This window comes from Lepidochelys kempii, chromosome 2 (genome assembly GCF_965140285.1).
Source record: "Lepidochelys kempii isolate rLepKem1 chromosome 2, rLepKem1.hap1, whole genome shotgun sequence".
Classification (NCBI taxonomy): Eukaryota; Metazoa; Chordata; order Testudines; family Cheloniidae; genus Lepidochelys; species Lepidochelys kempii.
Genome location: NC_136381.1, coordinates 16,662,028 through 16,687,318, shown reverse-complemented (window position 1 = coordinate 16,687,318; position 25,291 = coordinate 16,662,028). Strand labels below are relative to the sequence as shown.

Below are 25,291 nucleotides of genomic sequence, written 5' to 3'. Positions count from 1 at the left end.
GGAGGGTGTAGCGGCCTTTCCTATTGTGAAATTTCTCCTTTGAATTAATCTATTAGACTTTGTTTATGTCATACATTTTCTTACAGTGAGCTCTCGTGATCTGAGCAAGGAACGCATGAGTTCTAAGCCTGATCTGACTAGGGTGACCAGATGTCCCGATTTTATAGGGACAGTCCCCATTTTTGGGTCTTTTTCTTATATAGGCTCCTATTACCCCCCCGCATCCCCATCCTGATTTTTCACACTTGCTGTCTGGTCACCCTAGATCTGAGATTAGCTCTGACTCTCTCTGAGGTTTTGGCAAGTCACTTGCTGTCTGTGCTTCAGTTTCCCATGTGTAGAACAGAGACACTAATAATCAACACTTCACTGAGCCCTGGTCTACACTAGGACTTTAGGTCGAATTTAGCAGCGTTAAATCGATGTAAACCTGCACCCGTCCACACAATGAAGCCCTTTTGTCAAGGTTTCTCCCCCACTCTGAACTCTAGGGTACAGATGTGGGGACCTGCATGAAAAACCTCCTAAGCTTATCTTTACCAGCTTAGGTCAAAACTTCCCCAAGGTACAAAATATTACACCCGTTGTCCTTGGACTGGCCGCTACCACCACCAAACTAATACTGGTTACTGGGGAAGAGCTGTTTGGACGCGTCCTTCCCCCCAAAATACTTCCCAAAACCTTGCACCTCACTTCCTGGACAAGGTTTGGTAAAAAGCCTCACCAATTTGCCTAGGTGACTACAGACCCAGACCCTTGGATCTTAAGAACAATGAACAATCCTCCCAACACTTGCACCCCCCCTTTCCTGGGAAATATTGGATAAAAAGCCTCACCAATTTGCATAGGTGACCACAGACCCAAATCCTTGGATCTGAGAACAATGAAAAAGCATTCAGTTTTCTTACAAGAAGACTTTTAATAAAAATAGAAGTAAATAGAAATAAAGAAATCCCCCCTGTAAAATCAGGATGGTAGATATCTTGCAGGGTAATTAGATTCAAAAACATAGAGAACCCCTCTAGGCAAAACCTTAAGTTACAAAAAAAGATACACAGACAGAAATAGTTATTCTACTCAGCACAATTCTTTTCTCAGCCATTTAAAGAAATCATAATCTAACACATACCTAGCTAGATTACTTACTAAAAGTTCTAAGACTCCATTCCTGTTCTGTCCCTGGCAAAAGCAGCATACAGACAGACACAGACCCTTTGTTTCTCTCCCTCCTCCCAGCTTTTGAAAGTATCTTGTCTCCTCATTGGTCATTTTGGTCAGGTGCCAGCGAGGTTACCTTTAGCTTCTTAACCCTTTACAGGTGAGAGGAGCTTTCCCCTGGCCAGGAGGGATTTCAAAGGGGTTTACCCTTCCCTTTATATTTATGACACCTTTATTTCGACTTAAAGAGCTCTTAAAATCGATTTCCTTACTCCACCCCTGACAAGTGGATTAGCGCTTAAATCGACCTTGCCAGCTCGAATTTGGGGTACTGTGGACACAATTCGATGGTATTGGCCTCCGGGAGCTATCCCAGAGTGCTCCATTATGACCGCTCTGGACAGCACTCTCAACTCAGATGCACTGGCCAGGTAGACAGGAAAAGAACCGCGAACTTTTGAATCTCATTTCCTGTTTGGCCAGCGTGGCAAGCTGCAGGTGACCATGAAGAGCTCATCAGCACAGGTGACCATGATGGAGTCTCAGAATCGCAAAAGAGCTCCAGCATGGACCGAACGGGAGGTACGGGATCTGATCGCTGTTTGGGGAGAGGAATCCGTGCTATCAGAACTCCGTTCCAGTTTTCGAAATGCCAAAACCTTTGTCAAAATCTCCCAGGGCATGAAGGACAGAGACCATAACAGGGACCCGATGCAGTGCCGCATGAAACTGAAGGAGCTGAGGCAAGCCTACCAGAAAACCAGAGAGGCGAACAGCCGCTCTGGGTCAGAGCCCCAAACATGCCGCTTCTATGATGAGCTGCATGCCATTTTAGGGGGTTCAGCCACCACTACCCCAGCCGTGTTGTTTGACTCCTTCAATGGAGATGGAGGCAATACGGAAGCAGGTTTTGGGGACGAAGAAGATGATGATGATGATGAGGTTGTAGATAGCTCACAGCAAGCAAGCGGAGAAACCGGTTTTTCCGACAGCCAGGAACTGTTTCTCACCCTGGACCTGGAGCCAGTACCCCCCAAACCCACCCAAGGCTGCCTTCTGGACCCAGCAGGTGGAGAAGGGACCTCTGGTGAGTGTACCTTTTAAAATACTATACACGGTTTAAAAGCAAGCATGTGAAAGGATTATTTTGCCCTGGCATTCGCGGTTCTCCTAGATGTACTCCTAAAGCCTTTGCAAAAGGTTTCTGGGGAGGGCAGCCTTATCGCGTCCTTCATTGTAGGACACTTTACCACTCCAGGCCAGTAGCAAAAGGTTTCTGGGGAGGGCAGCCTTATCGCGTCCTTCATTGTAGGACACTTTACCACTCCAGGCCAGTAACACGTACTCGGGAATCATTGTACAACAAAGCATTGCAGTGTATGTTTGCTGGCATTCAAACAACATCCGTTCTTTATCTCTCTGTGTTATCCTCAGGAGAGTGAGATATAATTCATGGTCACCTGGTTGAAATAGAGTGCTTTTCTTCAGGGGACACTCAGAGGAGCCCATTCCCGCTGGGCTGTTTGCCTGTGGCTAAACAGAAATGTTCCCCGCTGTTAGCCACAGGGAGGGGGGAAGGTTGAGGGGGTAGTCACGCGGTGGGAGGAGGCAAAATGCGACCTTGTAACGAAAGCACATGTGCTATGTATGTAATGTTAACAGCAAGGTTTACCCTGAAAGAGTGTAGCCACTGTTTTATAAAATGTGTCTTTTTAAATACCGCTGTCCCTTTTTTTTTCTCCATCAACTGCATGTGTTTCAATGATCACAGGATCTTCTCCTTCCCAGAGGCTAGTGAAGCTTAGAAAGAAAAAAAAAGCACTCGAGATGAAATGTTCTCCGAGCTCATGCTGTCCTCCCACACTGACAGAGCAGACGAATGCGTGGAGGCAAATAATGTCAGAGTGCAGGAAAGCACAAAATGACCGGGAGGAGAGGTGGAGGGCTGAAGAGAGTAAGTGGCGGGCTGAAGACAGGGCTGAAGCTCAAATGTGGCGGCAGCGTGATGAGAGGAGGCAGGATTCAATGCTGAGGCTGCTGCAGGACCAAACCAGTATGCTCCAGTGTATGGTTGAGCTGTAGCAAAGGCAGCTGGAGCACAGACTGCCACTGCAGCCCCTCTGTAACCAACCGCCCTCCTCCCCAAGTTCCATAGCCTCCACACCCAGACGCCCAAGAACGCGGTGGGGGGGCCTCCGGCCAACAAGCCACTCCACCACAGAGGATTGCCCAAAAAAAAGAAGGCTGTCATTCAATAAATTTTAAAGTTGTAAACTTTTAAAGTGCTGTGCTTAAAGTGCTGTGTGGCATTTTCTTTCCCTCCTCCACCACCCCTCCTGGGCTACCTTGGTAGTCATCCCCCTATTTGTGTGATGAATGAATAAAGAATGCATGAATGTGAAGCAACAATGACTTTATTGCCTCTGCAAGCGGTGACTGAAGGGAGGAGGGGCGGGTGGTTAGCTTACAGGGAAGTAGAGTGAACCAAGGGGCAGGGGGTTTCATCAAGGAGAAACAAACAGAACTTTCACACCGTAGCCTGGCCAGTCATGAAACTGGTTTTCAAAGCTTCTCTGATGCGTACCGCGCCCTCCTGTGCTCTTCTAACCGCCCTGGTGTCTGGCTGCGCGTAACCAGCAGCCAGGCGATTTGCCTCAACCTCCCACCCCGCCATAAACGTCTCCCCCTTACTCACAGATATTGTGGAGCACACAGCAAGCAGTAATAACAGTGGGAATATTGGTTTCGCTGAGGTCTAAGCGAGTCAGTAAACTGCGCCAGCGCGCCTTTAAACGTCCAAATGCACATTCTACCACCATTCTGCACTTGCTCAGCCTGTAGTTGAACAGCTCCTGACTACTGGCCAGGCTGCCTGTGTACGGCTTCATGAGCCATGGCATTAAGGGGTTGGCTGGGTCCCCAAGGATACATATAGGCATTTCAACATCCCCAACAGTTATTTTCTGGTCTGGGAATAAAGTCCCTTCCTGCAGCTTTTGAAACAGACCAGAGTTCCTGAAGATGCGAGCGTCATGAATCTTTCCCGGCCATCCCACGTTGATGTTGGTGAAACGTCCCTTGTGATCCACCAGAGCTTGCAGCACTATCGAAAAGTACCCCTTGCGGTTTATGTACTCGGCAGCTTGGTGCTCCGGTGCCAAGATAGGGATATGGGTTCCGTCTATGGCCCCACCACAGTTAGGGAATCCCATTGCAGCAAAGCCATCCACTATGACCTGCACATTTCCCAGGGTCACTACCCTTGATATCAGCAGATCTTTGATTGCGTGGGCTACTTGCATCACAGTAGCCCCCACAGTAGATTTGCCCACTCCAAATTGATTCCCAACTGACCGGTAGCTGTCTGGCGTTGCAAGCTTCCACAGGGCTATCGCCACTCGCTTCTCAACTGTGAGGGCTGCTCTCATCTTGGTATTCATGCGCCTCAGGGCAGGGGAAAGCAAGTCACAAAGTTCCATGAAAGTGCCCTTACGCATGCGAAAGTTTCGCAGCCACTGGGAATCGTCCCAGACCTGCAACACTATGCGGTCCCACCAGTCTGTGCTGGTTTCCGAGCCCAGAATCGGCATTCCACAGCATGAACCTGCCCCATTAGTACCATGATGCATGCATTGGCAGGGCCCATGCTTTCAGAGAAATCTGTGTCCATGTCCTGATCACTCACGTGACCGCGCTGACGTCGCCTCCTCGCCCGGTATCGCTTTGCCAGGTTCTGGTGCTGCATATACTGCTGGATAATGCGTGTGGTGTTTAATGTGCTCCTAATTGCCAAAGTGAGCTGAGCGGCCTCCATGCTTGCCTTGATATGGCGTCCGCACAGAAAAAAGGCGCGGAACGATTTTCTGCCGTTGCTCTGACAGAGGGAGGGGCGACTGACGACACGGCTTACAGGGTTGGCTTCAGGGAGTTAAAATCAACAAAGGGGGTGTCTTTACATCAAGGAGTATTTCAGGCAGGACTTCACGGAGGGTTCCGATAACAAATGGTGCACCTAAGTTATCGTTCTTATTGGAACAAGAAGGTTAGCCTGGCCTCTGATTGATACATGGCTAGATTTACCTCGCTGCACCTTCTCTGTGAGTGACTGCAGTGCGACCTAGAGGAATGAGTCCCCTAGACAGGGGAGGAGGCAAATGAGTACAAAACAAATCTGGTCTATTTCTTGTTTTGATCCACTCCATCTATCTTTTACATCTTTGGCTGGCAGCAGACGGTGCAGAAGGACTGCATGCCATCCACATCTCATGGCTGCTCGGCAGAAGATGGTACAGTACGACTGCTAGCAATCCTCATCTCTTGCCTGCCAGGCAGAAGATGGTACAGTACGACTGCTAGCAATCTGTATCGCCTGCCTGCTCACCATAAGACAGTTCAATAGGACTGACTGCAGGACTAAAGAGAATGACCTGGTCAAGTCACTCCAAATTTAGTCCCTGCGCCCATGTCTGTCCAGGCGCTCCCAGCCGACATGGCCAGGAGCACCTCGGACATGACGAAGACGGCTACCAGTCGTACTGTACCGTCTGCTGCCACAAGGCAAGGGGTTGCTGCTACTGTGTAGCAATGCCGTACCGCGTCTGCCAGCACCCAGGAGACATAGGGTGACAGTTACCTGAGCGGGCTCCATGCTTGCCGTGGTATGGCGTCTGCACAGGTAACTCAGGAAAAAAGGCGCGAAACGATTGTCTGCCCTTGCTTTCACAGAGGGAGGGAGGGAATGGGGGCCTGACGATATGTACCCAGAACCACCCGCGACAATGTTTTAGCCCCATCAGGCATTGGGATCTCAACCCAGAATTCCAATGGCAGCGGAGACTGCGGGAACTGTGGGATAGCTATCCACAGTGCAATGCTCCGGAAGTTGACTCTAGCCTCAGTACTGTGGAAGCACTCCGCCGAGTTAATGCACTTAATGCACTTAGAGCATTTTCTGTGGGGACACACACACTCGAATATATAAAACCGATTTCTAAAAAACCGACTTCTATAAATTCGACCTTATTCCATAGCGTAGACATACCCTAAGAGCCTGATTGCAAACCCCTTACTTACATGAGTGAGTAGCGTAGTGGTACCAAATGGATGTGGAGAAATCAGGGGGACTACTGTGTGGAGTTACTGCTCACCTCAATGGATATAAGATTCATAACCTGGCCCGTAATCTGGAGGATCTCTTTGGGTTAGACAGACAGTTTGTGGTACATTGTTGAGCAGCCCAGTAGGGAGACTGATTTAACTCAAGGAGTCAGTCTTCCTCCTTGGCTCCCTGCTGCTCCGAGGAAAGAGTCAACTCTGACGTGTCACAGAATATGTTCCCCAGCCGGCTGGGGTCACTGTGCCACCACGCATGCTAGAGGAGGGTGGAATCCAGACTCTGCTCTTGCCCCTCCCCCCGCCTGCATGAAGGAGAGTGTAGGAGCTCGGCAGAGCGTGCTTCCCCATGTACATAGGAAGCTGGAATATGGAAGTCAGAACAAGGGACTATGAGGGTGCCAAATGCCCCCTCTCCTCTCTTGTTCCAGCCTGTCAGACAGGCCACGTCTGGCCCTTTATTGGGATCTCCCCCAGGGAACAGTGGGTATGTCTACAATGCAATCCCAGGGTGTGACTGTAGCTCATGCAGATATACCTGAGCTAGCTTTAATATAGCTCGTTTGGGTATTGGAGCAGTGCAGCTGGAGCAGTGCACATTTCAGTGGGGGTTGTACAACCTACCCAGAAGCCTGGGTAGTTACTCATAGGGCTAGCCCTCACTGAAACCCAGTTAGCAGTTAGCCTGTGCCAAGGAGATAAGTGATGCTTAACCAGATGGATCATAAGTATGAAATTCAGAACTCTTGTCTAGTCAGAAGTTTCTAAATAAAGCTCAGATGAAGGGACAGCAAATACTGTTGTTATTTTTGCGTATTTATTCAGTGCAGTATTTTATTTCATTTTGCATCATTTTGGATTTTTTTCTATTTTAAAAAAGTAGCTTAATTAGAAGTAACGCTTCTTTGGGATCAAATTATGGTGCCCCAATTAAGAGGATGCAACTGTATTTACTTCACAGGAGTGTTACAAGGAGTAAAAAGAAAAGGAGTACTTGTGGCACCTTAGAGACTAACCAATTTATTTGAGCATGAGCTTTCGTGAGCTACAGCTCACTTCATCGGTTGAAGTGAGCTGTAGCTCACGAAAGCTCATGCTCAAATAAATTGGTTAGTCTCTAAGGTGCCACAAGTACTCCTTTTCTTTTTGCGAATACAGACTAACACGGCTGTTACTCTGAAACCTTACAAGGAGTAATTACTCAATGATGCTAAAGTGCTTTGAAGATAAAAGAGCTAAGGGAAGTAAGAATAATAATGTACTAGTATTCACACACTGATAACACAAATCGTGTACCCTATATTGCTAGAGTTTTGCTAAGTCTCAGAAAAACACAGCTCTTTCAAAACTATGAGCTTCCCATTCAATATTAGCCCCTCCTATGAACTGTAGTATATAATGTTTAGCAATCTTGACTTGAAATTTCAATTTAGAGCCAGATTCAGCTTCTCTTGTAGTCAGTGGAAGTTTTATCATTGATTTCAATGGGAGCAGGAGCAGTCCATATCCACTGCGATGGACGCCAGGTAAATAAGTTAGATTAGATCAGTGGTTCCCCAAACGATCGTTTGAGGGCCACCAGTGGTCCACAGAGCATTTACTGGTGATTCACAAAAAAGCACAGAGCTGCATGGTGCTGGCTCCTCCTAATTTCCAGGAGTTACATCACATCAAAGTCATCTAAAATTGAATTCAATAATACCCTATTATTCTATCTCCACATAAACAACTGTTGTGGCTAGCATACGTATGTTATGCAGTTGCATTAGGGAGGTGGTCCATGCAATTCTGAGTGGAAGGGTTAACATAGGAGACAGCCTATTAAAAAGTGGCCTACACTATAACAATGTCTGGATTAGACAGATGAACAGACAGATGAACGAGGGAGAGAAGGAGAGGCAAGGAAACACCAGCATAAATTGGCTCAATTTACAAGTTAAAAGATTCCTTCCCTGCAAAAGTGCCAGCCTTGCAAAGGTAACCTGAGACCTGAAAGACAAGTTGTAACGTTGGGGCCTCTTGCCCCCCTCACCAGGAACAAAAAAGATATTTGCAATCAGAATTTAGCTGGACCATTCTACCTTAGCTGGGCCTTTGGTGGGAGGGATAGCTCAGTGGTTTGAGCATTGGCCTGATAAACCCAGGCTTGTGAGTTCAATCCTTGAGGGGGCCATTTAGGGATCTGGGGCAAAAATTGGTGATTGGTCCTACTTTGAGTAGGGGGTTAGACTAGATGACCTCCTGGGGTCCCTTCCAACCCTGAGATTCTGTTGATTATAACAAAAGGCAGAATAGAAACCAGCTCACTCATCCATATGTGCATTAGCTCTACAAGAGTGAAAACTTGTGTGTGGCAGTCAAGAAATGCATCTGAATCATGCACAAGAATCAGATCAAATGAGCAAGTCACTACTATTTTTTACAGAGATCTTTTTCTTATTATAACCACACTTTAAATGCATGCTGCTCAACTCACTTTGACAGCTCAGGAGCACAATATGGTTGAAGTATAGGCTGGGATGAATTTTCATCTGGTGACTGACTCCAAGAGAGAGACACAAAACAAAAAAACCCTGTAGAAGATGGACAGATGTCTTATTAACCTTGCACTCTTAGGGGATTTCACTGTTGAATGCTCTACCACATCCTTGGTGTGGATACCTCCATCCGTCACTTACACAGAAGTTCTGGTAATGACAAAGCTTGTCCTAGATGACCTAATACATCTTTCCAATCTCTAGCATCTATGAATCTAAAGAAGAGCTAATGGAGAAAGATTTACTGGAATAAAGAAAGGGGAAAATAGGCCATAAGAAATAAATTAAAAAGTGATCTCAGCGCTGCCCATAACATGTTATAATAATAAGTTAATCAACCGCATGATGAAAATCCACAGGGAAAACTCTTAACATGCACTAGACAAAACTGACTTTGAATGGCTTTCATAAATTGATTTCCCAGGTTAGGAATGTAGGTCAAACAACACATCAAAGCTGAGCTTTCACAAACACAGCAAAATTATCAAATGGTGATTCTGGCCTACTTCAGTCAATAATCCATTAATGGACAGAAGAAACCATGCTGGATTTATCTCTAGGGGAGTTTATCAGGTGCTGTTTTTCAGTCACTGCTCTGAGGTTATAAATGCTTCCTGGGTGTCAAGCTACAGTCAATGAAAAGGAAGTTCTCAATGTTTACTCATAAGCTCTCACATCATAAAAGGCAGAGACTAAATTCTGGCTGATGGCCAAAATTTGGTCCACACAGCTTGGTTCAAGAATAACTTCTTCACAAGTAGGAGGAGAGGAGATTATGCACTGTTTATCAGAAGCAATTAACTGTAAGATTCCGGTGGGAGACAAGCTAGACTAGACCAGTTATGTTATTTAGCAAAGCCAGAAGGATAAAGTGGGATGGAAAAAGTAGGCTTAACCGTGAGAGATAAAAACAGAAATAGTGCAATAAATACCGGGCTGACATAAAACACTGATGTCCAAACAACCCCTACATATCTCAGTCTTTACACTTTTAAAGGAACATGTTCCTACAGTTCCCTGAAGTTTGATGAGGGCTAGCACAGGACTCTCATTTTGTATTTAGTTCCTAAAAGAACCAATTGTGGAAATTAGCAACGGTTGGTGTACAAAGATATCAAGGACCTAGCTCCCATACCACTCAACTGCCATGGTATCTGATCTTTGGGAACTAAAGGGAAGAGAAATTTGCTGGGACATTGCTGAGTGTTTGTGGGTGGAGTGGTTCAGCGACTGCAGTTGCAAACTGAAGACCCATCAATTTTAAATATATTTTAAAGGGTTTTAATTTTTTTGAAAGTTTAATAGTTAAATCTCATTGGTTTGCAAGTCTAACTTTATCTCCCTACTCTCATGTTGTAGGCAAGTTATTACCCCTCTTTTGCATATGGGAAATCTGAGGCTCAGAGAGGTGAAGGGTCCAGTTCTGTTGCTCCCATTCAAATAAGTGGAAGTTTTGCCACATTTTTCTGCATACAGGTCAGAAAAAGGGCCCATTTGAAGAGAGAATGTAAAAAATTGTGCCTAGTGAGATTGAGAAAAAATCTGTTCCCCAGATTGGAGGCAAAGTACCTACATTCTTTGGCTGCAGATCTGAACTGTGTATGCCAAGAAGTATAGCTCAGAAGGCACAGAATCATAGAATATCAGGGTTGGAAGGGACCTCAGGAGGTCATCTAGTCCAACCCCCTGCTCAAAGCAGGACAGATCCCCAATTTTTGCCCCAGATCCTAAATGGCCCCCTCAAGGATTGAACTCACAACCCTGGGTTTAGCAGGCTAATGCTCAAACCACTGAGCTATCCTTCCACCCACTCCAGGTGGTGGTGAGTTTATGCTCTCTTCAAGTCACTTTTCCACCTTCTGAATTCTGCTTTCCAAATTCCCTTGTAACTTAGAACAGCCCTGGGGTAGCTCTAAGCTATGGCAGTCTTGAATGGCCACCACTGGGCCATTCTACCAGCCCAACATGACTGGAACACTTACCATCCTGCATATACCTCAAGGTCAGAGGATACCATGGGACTGCTCCAGCAGCCTTAACCAGCAAGAGGGAATCCACTTACAGCTTCATGGTGAGTATCTTTGGTCACAGCTGTCTACATTTTCCAATCCCGTCTGCATCCGCCTACTACAGCAATCACCAGTAAAACATTTAGTTGTGTCAGCTCCTCAGCGAAATGTAGGAAATGGGAAGGAGAAGTAATCTTTCCTCTGCATTCAGCTTTTGCAAGTCAGTCCTTTAAGAATCTGATAATGCTGGAGCATTTTATTCTTTTAATGTAACCATCTCCAGGCCCTCACACCTTCAACTGAACTTTAAAAATAAAAAACTAAATCATTTACTGTATTTTCATCTTTTTAATTAAACCTCTTTGCACGATCATTTCTCTTGATTGCAAAACAGAGAATAGTAACTTAATACAATTTTAAACAGCATATTCCTACTTATAAAAAATGCCATACAGTATAAAACATGAGCAACAGAGGGTTTTGAGACCTAGCAGAAACCATTCACAAGTGGCATAGTCCAAAGTCCTTGGACTACAGACAATGGAAGATGAGATGGAGTCAAGAACAGTGTATGGAGTCTTTATATAGAATTCCTTTGTTCAGGGATTAAATTCCCAAAGACTATTTCCCAGAGCTCCGGGGCTCAAGGCTTCAGCCCTACAGAACGTGCTGGGGCTCTGGGCTTCCGCCCCGTAGGACGTGCCGGGGTTTTAGCCCCATGGTGTGCATCAGGGCTTGGGGCTTCTGCCCCATGGGAGGTGCTGGGGCTCCAGAGAATTTCAAAATATTTACCAGAGCTCCACTACAGATGGCTCCCGCTGAATTTAAGCCCTGCTTTCATTGCTATCTTCACCCTTCTCAGTCAGAGGGAGAGGCCATCATTATCATCTCTAAGTATTCCCAATATGGTCTCGCAGGTGAAGAGGTTTCTAAAGATCCCATGGCACCAGAGGAGGAGTGTTCATTTCAATGTCCTGGCCAAATTGTAATTCTGGTATTTACCTGAGGACCAGGTAGATCTCTCCTGTGGGAAAATCCATGGCAGGGCTCCAAAACGGTGGTGAAAAACATACCTCTCAAGTGTACCCCCATTTTGGAGAACATCTCTAAGGCTGGTCAAAATTTTTTAGTCAAAACTTGATATAGCCTGAAAATTGAGGTTTTGACTAAATAAAATTTCTGTGGAAAGTGTCTGCTGTTCTTTTTTAAAAAATTGTGGGGGAAAAAAAGCTCCATTTTTGTACAAACTCTAGACATGACCCACTGTAATCCCAAAGTCCCCTGTGTTCCACACAACTTTGGTGTACTTCTATCTATTGGTTAATAGTTATTTATTTCTCAAATAAAGAATCATGACATTCGAATTGCTCATTTATGAGCATAAATTCTATCTAGTTGGTATTACTGAAGCCTGGTGGGACGATCTGCACGATTGGAATGTTAAAATCAATAGTAATAACCTATTCAGACAGTGTCACTGCCCACTCGACCCTATGTTAAAAATGCTATTATCTGTTTTTAAGTCTCTGATAACTGGGGAGAAAATGATCTTGAATACTTATGGATCAATGTCCAAAGAGATAAAGCACAAGATGGAGTATTAGCTGGTGTCTGCTACAGAATACCAAATCAAACTAGGGAACAGGATGGTCACTTCCTTATGTACCTACCTACAAATGTAGCAGAGAAAAAACTGTGTGATCATGGGGGATTTCATTCTGAGTAACATATGCTAGTGGTGTCATGCTGCCAGTACTAAAACATCCTTGGAATTTCTAAACATGATAGATGGCAAATTTCCTAGCTCAAGAAATCTGGCAGCCAACATGGAAGAATAATTTATTCAACCATGTCCTAACAGAAAAAGAGGAACTGATCACAGAACTAAAGATTAATGGTAGCTTAGGTCTAAGTGATCATGGCTGGATCACATTGGTAATGTGCACACAGAATAAAGTTCAGATGAGTTATATATATAGAGAGAGAGAGAAAGTTATGTGTGTGGTACTTTAACAGGGGCAATTTCACAAAGCTGAAAATAGTTATGAGCCAACTCAGCTGAGAGGAAGAATTTAATCAGAAAAATTAGAATGATAATTGTGAATCATTTAAGAACACCTTACCAGATGCCCCAAAAAACCCACAATCCCACAACTGAAGAAGGCTGTGCTGGTTAAAAAACAGATCTGGTTTAGAGGGGAAGTGAAGGCAGCTATAAAAATAATATATAACAAATAGAAGAAAGGAGAAGTTGATAGTAATTAATATAAATCAGAAGTTTGGAAAATTGAAAAAGGAAGCAAAGAGACAAAAGGAAGAAATTATGGTCAGTAGTCAAAGACAATAAGGTGTTTTTTAAAACTATATTAGGAACAAAAAGTATCTTGACAATGGTATTTGTCGATTAGTAGATCGAAACAGTAGAATTATCACTAATATTTTAGAAAAGGCAGAAGTGTTCAATAAATATTTCTGTCTGTAGTTGGGAAAAAACAGACGATATAGTCTCGTCATATGGTGATAATACTCTTTCCATTCCACTAGTGCCTCTGGAGGATGTTAAACAGAAACTACTAAAGTTAGACATTTTTAAATCAGAAGGTCCAGATAACTTCCAGCCAAAAGCTTCAAAAGAACCCACAGAAGAGCCTGCTGTACTGTTAACGCTAATTTTTCAATACATCTTGGAGCACGGAAGAACTTCCAGAAAATTGGAAGAAAGCTAATGATATGCCAATTTATAAAAAAGGGTAAATGAGATGACCCACGTAATTATAGGCCTGTCAGCTGACACTGATCCACAAGATAATGGAGTGATTGATATGGAACTAAATTAATTAAGAATTATTAAGAAGTAGGGCTGTCGATTAGTTGCACTTAACACGATTAACTCAAAAAAATTAATCCCAATTAAAAAAAATGAATCACAATTAATCGCAGTTGTAATTGCACTGTTAAACAATAGAATACTAATTGAAATTTATTAAATATCTGTGGATGCTTTTCTTCATTTTCAAATATATTGATTTTAATTACAACAGAATACAAAGTGTACAGTGCTCACTTTATATTATCATTTTTGAATACAATGGTAGCAGATGACAGAACGAGGAGTAATGGTCTCAAGTTGCAGTGGGGGAGGTTTAGATTGGATATTAGGAAAAACTTTTTCACTAAGAGGGTGGTGAAACACTGGAATGCATTACCTAGGGAGGTGGTAGAATCTCCTTCCTTAGAGGTTTTTAAGGTCAGGCTTGACAAAGCCCTGGCTGGGATGATTTAACTGGGAATTGGTCCTGCTTCGAGTAGGGGGTTGGACTAGATGACCTTCTGGGGTCCCTTCCAACCCTGATATTCTATGATTCTATGATTTGCACTGTAAAAATAGCACTTTTCAATTCAGTTCATACAAGTACTGTAGTGCAATCTCTATTGTGAAAGTGCAACTTACAAATGTAGATTTTTTTTGTTACATAACTGCACTCAAAAACAAAGCAATGTAAAACTTTAGCACCAACAAGTCCACTCAGTCCTACTTCTTGTTCAGCCAATTGCTCAGACAAACAAGTTTGTTTACATTTATGGGAGATAATGCTGCCCACTTCTTATTTACCATGTCACCTGACAAAGAGAACAGGCTCTAGGAATTATTTTGGGGACGTTCTATAGCCTGTGTTATACAGGTCAAACTGGATCATCACAATGGTTCTTTCTTATCTTGAAACCTATGAAACTGAGATTACAGAAATAATTATTTACACTAACGGCATGTAGAGTTATTTACACTAAAGGAATAGGTCCCACAGGATTTTAAATTTCCTGCATGGACAATTAATGTGTCATTTTGGGTCTCTGTCAGACAGTCTGTCTTACATTTAGGACGTGGCAGGTTGTGAAGAAAATATTGGAGGGAATGTCAGGAAAAGCATCTCTCCTGTCAGGGAAAAGGGACACTCACCACAATATTTTTGTGTTGTTTTAACTTTTTTTTTTTTTTGACATTCCATGTAGAATTTTAACCTGAAATATGCATGCAGACACACATGAAGTATGGAGCAGTGGGGTGCTTTCCTGAAGCAGTCAGTAAATAAATCAGTAAACGGATAGACAAAAAAATAGAGGATTAAAATATAACTGCTAACTTTTAGTCCTTTTTCTGTCTGTGTCTTGATTTTTCACATCACAGCATTGGCAAAAGTGTACTGTATCCCAAACAAAATGGCCCCCAGCAAGTCATACAATGGCAAAAGACAAGATTGCCTTGCTTTTCAGACTACAAAATCTACTGTTTTTTACTTGTCCTAGGATAGGGCAGCTAAATATTCTGTTTCTTGTCCAAATGTGCCTGCCTTACTTTGAGAGAGTAGGGCATGCTACTATCAGTCTAATCTATCAGCATCTCAACGATCATGTCATTAATCATTTGCCATTCCTGAACACTGCACTAATAAGAGTTCCTGCGAGAAACTGCCTAGAGATCTCCTAAAGAGTGTGAAATTAACACTGTGTTGCTAACTCTTGTGATTTTATTACAGTTCTCCCCGTATTTGGTGTTTCTGACATAGCCCCAGCTCTTGAACCCTATGCTTCCAGTCACCATGGTTGCAGAGAAAAGCTTGGAAGTGTGACTTGAGTGTACCCTAAAGGCTAAAAGCCAGAAAACTATGAACCCAACAGTTATTATTTAAAAAAATAAATCTCATGAATTAAGGAAACCTCATGATTTTTTACCCTGATATTTAGTGTAGGCAATACTGTCTATTTAAGATAGTATTCACCCTAAGATGAATCAACAGCCCTACTAAGAAACACCCTTTACTTGTTGACTAATGCCCTGTGACCTTAATTCAATAAAGGGCTACTAAGAAGCTTTTGGTCAGCTTAAAAGTATATTTTCAAACAATTATGCTGAGATGATCACATACTGTGGTTCAGTTGAATAGAACATTGTGGAGTGTGGTCCCTTAAAAGTAAGTTGCACCCTGTATTTTTCCATACTGTTCTCCTTTATCACCTTGAAATGCTATTATCAAGTAATAATTCAAGTGACTGACTTGTAGCATCCCCACTGTAATTTGATGTCTGCCTGCTGAACAAAATGAGAGGGGTAGGAGCAGCCAAAAAATCTGTAGATAAATTTCCGAGAAGCTCACCTCCTGACACAGCTTGACTGCAAAGGATGTGGATGGTAAACATTTTATTTTTGCCAGGTCCGTGATAGTGGCCATGCAAGGGGATTGTGCCTCATTCTCCTTCAGTGACTCCGTGGCAATCATACTGGTGTTACTTCACTGGAATCTCACCACATATACAGTATTGTCCATCTGTCACTTCTCTTTAAATTTAAAGCATGAGAAAACATTGTAACCCTAGTCCCACTGAAGGGAAAGGAATAGCAAGTGCTGGTCTGGTAATGTACTTCTGAAGTTTGTTTCTGTACAGTCCATTCATAAGGAAACACCACATCATATCCTTGTCAGGTTAGGATTGTTTCTCCAATGAATGTGTTTCACACTCTGAAACAGTCACCCCCACTTTTCTTTTTTTGCTATTGTAATATGGTTAACCTAGGTGACTACTCCCCAGGGGTGAAAGTAAGTCTAGGGACTTACCGGTACCGGGCTGGGCTGGGGTCGGCTCTGACCCTCGGAAGGGGTGGGGCCTCGGGCAGAAGGGGCGGGGCTGGGGGAGGTCAGAGCCAGGCCCGGCCCACCCTGTACCGACAAGTGCCTCCTTCCCCCTCCCCGGGGTAACAGCAGCAGCCGGGGGCTCTGGCAGAGGTTTAAAGGGCCCAGGGTGGTAGCAGTGGCCAGAGCCCTGGGCCCTTTAAATCATCCCCGGAGCCCTGCCGCTGCTTCCCCAGGGCTCTGGATGGCTCCGGCCACCACTACCGCCCCGGTCCCTTTAAATCATCCCTGGAGCCTGCCAGAGCCCTGGGGAAGCGGCGGTGGGGCTCCGGGGACGATTTAAAGGGCCCAGGGCTCTGGCCACCGCTACCTCAGGGCTCTGGAAGCGGGGCTCTGGCAGCAATTTAAAGGGCCAGGGGTTCCAGCTGCTGCTGGGAGCCGCAGGCCCTTTAAATAGCACCTGGGGAAGCCAATCCACCCCAGTACGGCGCACCGGCTCTTGCTGGTATGCTGTACCGGGGCGTACCGGCTTACTTTCACCTCTGCTACTGCCTGAAGTGTTTGTCAAACTCTGTTTCTTTTAAACAAACCCCTGTGGGGCTTCTTGAGAAATTTCGGGAACTTATTACGTCTATTCATCTAGACTGAGGGCTAGATTCTCTGCTGAGTCCTGCTTAGGAGGGGGCTGGTAGGGAACTGGGTATGGCTCCCTGATTCTCTCTGCCCTGATTCTGAAGAAAAGTTAAAGCACACTAAGGATTGCTCTAACATGCACCAGCTGGTAACAGTCCCCAAGGGGCTGCCCACCAGCTGAAAGTAGCCAGAGTACAGCATGTTCTTGCTATACCTCCTCCTTAACAGTTCTGAAGGGAGGTTGACACAGGAACCAACTATGCTACACTTAACACCTACTTGGAGTCCTACCATCACTTCCTTGAAAAGATGGGGCAGAAAATCTGCTCCCAGGAACAGAATTGAGAATCATGTTTGAGGATCACACAGAGTACCTCACAGATGGGCCCTGGAATTCCACTGTTGCAAGCACAGGAACTAACAAGGCCATTCTGTTACATCCCTCTGTGAGGGCCTGCTTGCTGCAGCCCTTCTCTCTGGAGCTCCAGACACACACCCTGTCGCTCTCCCCTCTTTCCCTGCTCCCCCTTCCTCCAACAGCGCTTCTTCCTTCTGGAACAAACAGCACTTCGCCCCTCAGGAAAAAGATTAAAAGAGGCCATGTTCTCTGAACCCAAAGGGGTTACATGACCTTGGCACAAAAAGTGGGAGTGTGCTAATAAAATATTGTGGATGACACAAAGTTGGGAGATATTGCCACTAGAAAGGTGGACCGGAATATCATACAAGAAGATCTGGACAACCTTGAAAACTGGAGTAATAGAAATGGGATGAAATTTAATAGTGCAAAGTGCAAGGTCATGCACCTAGGCACCAATAACAGGCATTTCTGCTGTAAGCTGGGGACTTATCAGTTGGAAGTAACAGAGGAGGAGAAAAACCTGGGTGTATTGGTTGATCACAGGACGACTATGAGCCATCAATGTGATGGAGCCATGGAAAGGGCTAATGCAGTCCTAGGATGCATAAGGTGAGGTGTATTTCCAGTGGAGACTGGGAGTGTTAGTACTATTAAACAAGGCACTGGTGAGACCACATCTGGAATACTGTGTGCAATTCTGGTCTCCCATGTTTAAAAAAGATGACTTCAAACTTGAACAGGTGCACAGAAGGCTACGAGGCTGATTCGAGGCATGGAAAACCTACCTTATGGGAGGAGACTCCAAGAGCTTGGCTTGTTTAGCCTAATCAAAAGAAGGCTGAGGGCAGATAGGATTGCTCTCTATAAATACATCAGAGGGATAAATAGCAGGGAGGGAGAGGAGTCGTCATTTAAGTTAAGCATTAATCTGGACACATGAACAAAGATATAAACTGGCCATCAAGAAGTTTAGGCTTGAAATTAGATGAAGGTTTCTAACCATCAGAGGACTGAAGTTCTGGATCAGCCTTCCCAGGGGAGCTGTGGGGGCAAAAAAACCTAACTGGCTTCAAGACTGAGCTTGATAAGGTTTGTGACAAGATGGCTGATGTTAGTATGGTGGGTCCTGCACTTTTCTTGGCAGGGGGGTTAAGATGCCACCCCTTGCCCCTGCTCTTGGGCCACCAAGGTCCCCGCTAATAGCCCAGGAAGGTGGTAGAGGAGGGAAGCGGGGAAGGGGTCTGGGTTTGCTCCTCACTCTGAGCCCCAGCCCCTCTCAACCCCTGCGGGTTCTTACCCTCTTCCCCCTGAGGTGGGGTACCTTCGGTCCTTAAACACTGGGGAAGGGAGTCTCCCTCCCCTGTTGGGGCAGGGTCTCCCTTACTTTGGTTCTCTGATCTTTCAAGTCTTACAGCACACCTCCAAGCTCCAGTCCTCTCTCCTTCTCCCTGACTGCCTGAAGCAGGGCGTTTTATTAAGTGCCTGACAGGGCCTTAATTGACTGCAGGTGCTCCAATTAACCTGCAGCCACCCTCCCTAGTCTACAGGGAATCACGCCTTAATTAGCCTTGGGCTTATATATTTCCCCTCTAGAACTCTCCCTCTGCTCCCTGGCCATCCTATATCACAGATTATGGAGGGGATGGTATGATGAAACTGCAGACAGTGGCATGTACAATGGCAGATCTGTGACTGCAAGCAGCAAATATCGCTAATGGCCAGTGATGGGACACTAGATGGTCTTGTCCACATGCTCAGGGTCTAACTGATCGCCATGTTTGGGGTTGGGAAGGAATTTTTCCCCATGTCAGATGGGCAGAGCCCTTGGCGGCAGGGGGAAGGGAGAGGAGGTTACTTTCTTCTTCAGCCTGGGGCACAGGTCACTTGCAGCTTTAAACTACTGTAAATGGAGGATTATCTATAACATGAAGGCTTTAAATCATGATAATTTATTACTCTTTTCAAGATTATTATTTGAAAAAAAAATTTTGTAACTGCTCAAATGCTTTTAATTGGACGTAGGGCATGGGAGAGGAGGAATCAAATAAGGGAATGACTTTAAAATGAGAGGTGACTGTCCCATTTTACAGTGAGACATCTTTTAATAACCGTTAATTTCTGCTGTTCAAGTAGCTACATTACATCATGTCCTTCAACCAAAATAAAAGATGTCTTGATGCTAAAAACAAAGGAAATGGGACTTGGCTTGCAGGAACTGAAATCCTTCACAGCAGGAATATTCTGGCAGGGCTGAAGCTGGCTAAGGAAAGAAATGATGGAATAAAGGGAACAAATGTCCTAATGTAGTGTTCATTGCAAAGCTGGAGGAAAGGATTCCAAGTAGTCCGTTTTTTTAGAAACTGTATAGTCATTCTGTGCCTGTTCCAGAGTCTGCCACACACAACGTGAGAGTTTCCAGATTTCAGTGGGCTTTGGATTAGGCCCTTAGTGAAACAACAGACTGCTGTGCTTACACAAATATGACACTTTATGGGCCTAATACTAATCACATACCAACCAGGAACCAATCCCTGCAACAAAACCCCGTTGCCAACTCTGTCCACATATCTATTCAAGGGACACTATCATAGGACCTAACCACATCAGCCACACCGTCAGGGGCTCGTTCACCTGCACATCTACCAATGTGATATATGCCAGCAATGCCCCTCTGCCATGTACATTGGCCAAACTGGACAGTCTTTATGCAAAAGAATAAATGGACACAAATCTGACATCAGGAATCACAACATTAAAAAACCAGTAGGAGAACACTGCAATCTCTCTGGTCACTCAATAACAGACCTAAAAGTGTCAATTCTTCAACAAAAAAACTTCAAAAACCAGACTCCAACGTGAAACTGCAAATTAATTCCAGTTCTGCAAACTGGAAACCATCTCATTAGGCCTGATTAAAGACTAGGAGTGATTGGATCATTACAAAACCTAAACCTAATTTCCCCCATACTAATTTCCCCCTACTGTTACTCACACCTTCTTGTCAACTGTTTGAAATGGGCCACTCTCATTACCATTTCAAAAAGTTTTTTTTCCTCCCTTGGTATCCTGCTGTCAATTGAATTGTCTCATTAGACTGACCTCATACTTGGTAAGGTAATTCGCATCTTTTCATGTATTTATACCTGCTCCTGTATTTTCCACTCCATGCATCTGATGAAGTGGGTTCTAGCCCACAAAAGCTTATGCCCAAATAAATTTGTTAGTTTCTAAGGTGCCACAAGGACTCCTCGTTGTTTTTGCTGATACAGACTAACACGGCTACCACTCTGAAACCTGATACCAACAGCAGTAATTCAGGAATAACGCCACTGACATCAGTGAACTTAGACTGGTGCAAACTAAACCAGAATCGGGGGTCTCTATATTTAAAGAGCAGTCCAATTAAAGCACCGGAACAGTCACAGTATTCTCTTTATATTGTAGCACCACTAGTCACACACTTAAAGCTAGATGGTTGCTTTGAAGTGTGAACAGCCCATATTGGGCCAGAATCTCAACTGGTGTAAATCGGTGTAGTGTGATTGATTTCAAGAGTGCTATCGTGATTTACACCAGCTGAGTATCTGGCCAATGGTTTTTAAAAATATTAAATGATTACATATGCTTTTTAAAATGAAATATTTACCAGCTTAATGAATAAAAACAAAACAAAACACTGCATCTGTTGACAACCAAATGGTGACAGCCATCAAAATGGAGCTTCCCCGATTAAAGATATCCATATTTTAAAGTCAAACCAAGACAGCTGCTTCAGGTGACATATCAATTTAGTTACCAAATGCACAGCAGATATTTAAAATGCACAGCCCCAGTTATAAAGCTTATTTTCAACTCCTGCGATAAATGGCAGGCTTTGGTCTGTTTAGGCTGAAGATGTGAGACTGTGCGGTTAGAGTTTTCTTTGTACTCTGTGGTTTTTCACCAAGACTTTTATTTTACTCATAATCATTAGGAGTCAACGTAGAGAAAAATAATGGGTACAAATCTCCATTTATCCAGCCTCTCATATCCCGTAAGACACACCACGCTTCCAGCTGCTCATTGTTCATCGCCATGAACAGTCTTACTTCAAACGAGTGCAAATTAACACAGACTAAATGATCTTGGGGAGACTATCGTTTGCACAACAGAGCTCCCTCTGCCAGAGCTAATTAAACCTGTAACAAAACCCAGCCCTCCCCCCATATCCCTCTCCCTACAAAACAAAATGACGAAGTTATTTTGCAGAAATATCCTTTAATGTTCTGTTGGTGGGTTTTCTGGTTGTTATTTTAATATTATACTTGCATCAAGCCTTAAGATTCCTATAGCCAGAATTCTCCAATTGCCCACAGGCCAAGAAGTATGTGTCGGTTGGGAAAAACCCAAAACAAAAACCATGCGTCCAGTGCACTTAAAATAAGACTCAGAAGTGTGATTCTCTCATGGGGATGAGAAGCCATTTTAAAACTCCAGCATACGTTCAACATGGGGTCTCCTTCATGCAAGAACTAGCATGAAGCAAAAAGCCCTCCATACTCAGTACATTGAGCAGCTAGGTCCAAGGCTATGCCTACACTACGAGCTGGGGGTGTGATTCCCTTGCTCACATACACACATACCTCTCATCAAGCTAGTGTGAGTGAGTATAAGGCTATGTCTACACTACAGCTGGGATCGACGCTCTGAGATCGATCCACCGGCGGTCGATTTAGCGGGTCTAAACCGCCAAATCGACAGCAGATCACTCTCCAGTCGACCCCTGTACTCTACCCCCGACGAGAAGAGTAAGGTAAGTTGACGGGAGACCCGCCCCGTGGTGCAGACCCTGCGGTAACTCGACCTAAGGTACGTCGACTCCAGCTACGTTATTCGCATAGCTGGAGTTGCGCCGCGTAGGTCGACTTACCGCGGTAGCGTAGGCATAGCCTAGTGGCAGCGTTGCCATGGTAGCCCTGGTAGCGGCAGGAGAGGCACCGCGTAACTCTACCGAGTACATACGCACAGGGCTCAGGCGGGTTTGTGCTTGACACAGCTAAGTCATGCCAGCCGCCGCTCCTCATGCTAGTGCAGCTACACTGCTCATTATAATTGAGCTAGAGTATGCGTCTTCGACAGGGCCAGCTCGAGGATTTTTGCCGCCCCAAGCAAAAAAAATTGTGGCCGCCCCTGCTTTTTTTTCGTCCGTCCCTTCCCCCGGCTCCGCCCCAACTCCGCCCCATCACAACCCCTTGCCCAAATCCCCGGCCCCACCTCCTCCCCCGAGTGTGCCGCACTTCCCCCCCTTGCTTCTTGCGGCTCCCCCACCCCGCAATTCCCCGCCCTAGCTCACCTAGGCTCCGCCTGTTCCCCTGAACACGCCGCCGCTCCGCTTCTCCCCTCTCAGGCGAGGGAGAGGCAGCACGTTCAGGGGAGCAGGAGGAGCGGAGGTGAGCAAGGGTGGTGGGGGAGCGCAGGAAGTAACCGGGGGGGGGGGGAGAGGAACTGCTCCCCGCCCCAACTCACCCCCGCTCCACCACCGCCACCTCCCCCGAGCGCGCCGCTGCTCGGCTTCTCTCCCTCCCTCCCAGGCTTGCCACGCCAAACAGCTGTTTCACACGTGGCAAGCCTGGGAGGGACGGGGAAGAAGCGGAGTGGTGGTGGCACGCTCAGGGTAGCGGGCAGAGGTGAGCTGGGGCGGCGGGGGCACATTTCTAGGAGCGGCATGGCCGGCGCCGGAATGCCGCCCCTAGAAATGTGCTGCTCCAGGCACCTGCTTGTTTTGTTGGTGCCTAGAGCCAGCCCTGGTATTCGAACAGGGGAAATCACATCCTAGCTCACAGGATAGATGTAGCCTAGATGCACTGAAAGAAAAGGAGTACTTGTGGCACCTTAGAGACTAGATGCACTGAGTGTCCAGGGATTTTGTATTGTGTCTTCTTCTTGTGCTCCCATTATAAGATTATAGCTGGGGCAAAAGAAACAGTTCAACCCAAGATATCATGGATAAGAGCATGTAATTTGTGAAGAGTGGGAATAAATTTGGTCTCGTTTATTTCCTTTGTAACATCTTTAATTGGTTGCACTTAAGAAGTGGCTTTGACAGTTTTCCCTCCTGAAACCTACAGGAATCTCTCGCTTTCTTCAGCTTAAAAGCATTTTCTCCATTGTTTTGAAAATGACATCTCATGTGTATTATAAGGAAAGTGTTCAGATACCATCTGTAATACAAGATTGTACACCGTTTAATTACAAAATATTGTAAGTAAAACCATTTCCTGTCTTTCCAATTCAGAGCAATTGTTAAATCCATACAACCTGTAGATTGTTGCTGATCCAGTTCTAACTAAAAAGATCTTACAAGTTAACTCAACTTTGGCCTCAAGTTTCTTTCTTTGTAATAGTTTCCTCAGATGGAGTCAGAAGTGGCAGAAGCTTCCTAAAAGTGGGGGGCCAATGGTGTCTGAACCATGGTCCCACCCCCCGTGCTGTCCCTTCCCCCAAACCCGTGCCCCCACGCCACTCCTTCTCCCTGAGCCCCCGCCCTTGCACAGCCCTTCCCCCCCGAGGCCCTGCTCCCGCACCACCTCTTCCCCCCAAGACCCTACCCCCCACTCACTTCTCCACCCCCCTCCTACCCCGCTCACCCCTACGGCTGGTAAAAAGTGGGAAGGCCATGCCCCCCTCTGGTTCGGCACCCGTGGATGGAATAAGTTATCATTTACAGACTGAGGGCCTGATTCTTGTCCCACTGTATAAAATTACCTCTGGGTAATTTTGCTGAAGTGCAGTTACTGAAGACTCTAAAATCAGACTTGAAATTAGAGCCATCTTCTGGCTCCCTTACTCAGAAACTACAGTGATATCAGCTCAGACACTATAGTGATAAGGGATCTATAAAAACCCAAATAGAACAGAAGAGAAATATTCACATCAAGTAGTAACTTACTCTGGAACAAACCAACTGAATTACGGCAACCAGAATTGAGCCTATGGAAATAACGTTTCCCTGAATTTCTCTATGAAGGCCTAAATTTTTAGTGAGGTCTGTCTTTCTGGAATCTTGTCTGGAGTATTTATGAAGCTCCCCAAATGCTCCTTGGCAATTTGTCAATATGTTGGTATGCGTTAGCATACTGCAGGAACACAAATTTCCATGATGCAAGTTGCTTATTTTTCTTAGTTCTTCACATTGTTTTTTTTAATTCTGTCTGCAAGCTTCCCATGGCAATCTCAGTTTTGATGACAGAATTATTAACAGTAGTGGAGCATGATGGGGGAAACTCAAGCTGAATAAACACAAACACCCTGGTGTATCTCACTGTTTGTTATTGCATGTATCATGTAGCTGTGTTACAACACAGGAAAAATTCTACTTCTCACAAACTTAGTCTCATGGGAAGTAAAGTATCTGGTAAAGCAGCATTAAGGGGATGCCACAAATGGCCTTTTTGTCTTAATCTACTATTTAAATGACACCTAAAAAACTACATTAAAAGAAGGTTAAGGTTGCAGGGTCAAGCACTCAAAAGTTAGGAAGCTTCAGAATTAAGGTGGCCCCTTGTAACCTTAATTCAGCCCCTGTACATCTGAATTATGATAGTCTTTAATTACACAATCACAAACTTGCCCCCCCAACGACCTTTCCCTCATTCAGTGCACCAGATGGATGGTGCTCAGTGAATAAGCAGTTATTAGATATTTCATTTTATCCTTTTTGATCAACGTGTGGCCCCATGCCTTCTTTACTACACAAAATTGAATCTCTGTTTTGAATGCAGAATTACTAATTTCCTCATGGACTTTTCTGTGGCACTTATCACTGTAGTATCTGTGTGCTTCACAAATAATGAATTTATCTGCACAATGTATTAT

At 44.9% G+C, this 25,291-nt stretch overlaps 1 protein-coding gene across 1 annotated transcript in view; it reads right to left on the bottom strand.

Moving 5' to 3' along the window:
• KCNQ3 (potassium voltage-gated channel subfamily Q member 3) overlaps positions 1-25,291 on the bottom strand; it is a 279,980-nt gene that overhangs the window by 137,751 nt on the left and 116,938 nt on the right. The gene's annotated exons all lie outside the window — the stretch shown is intronic.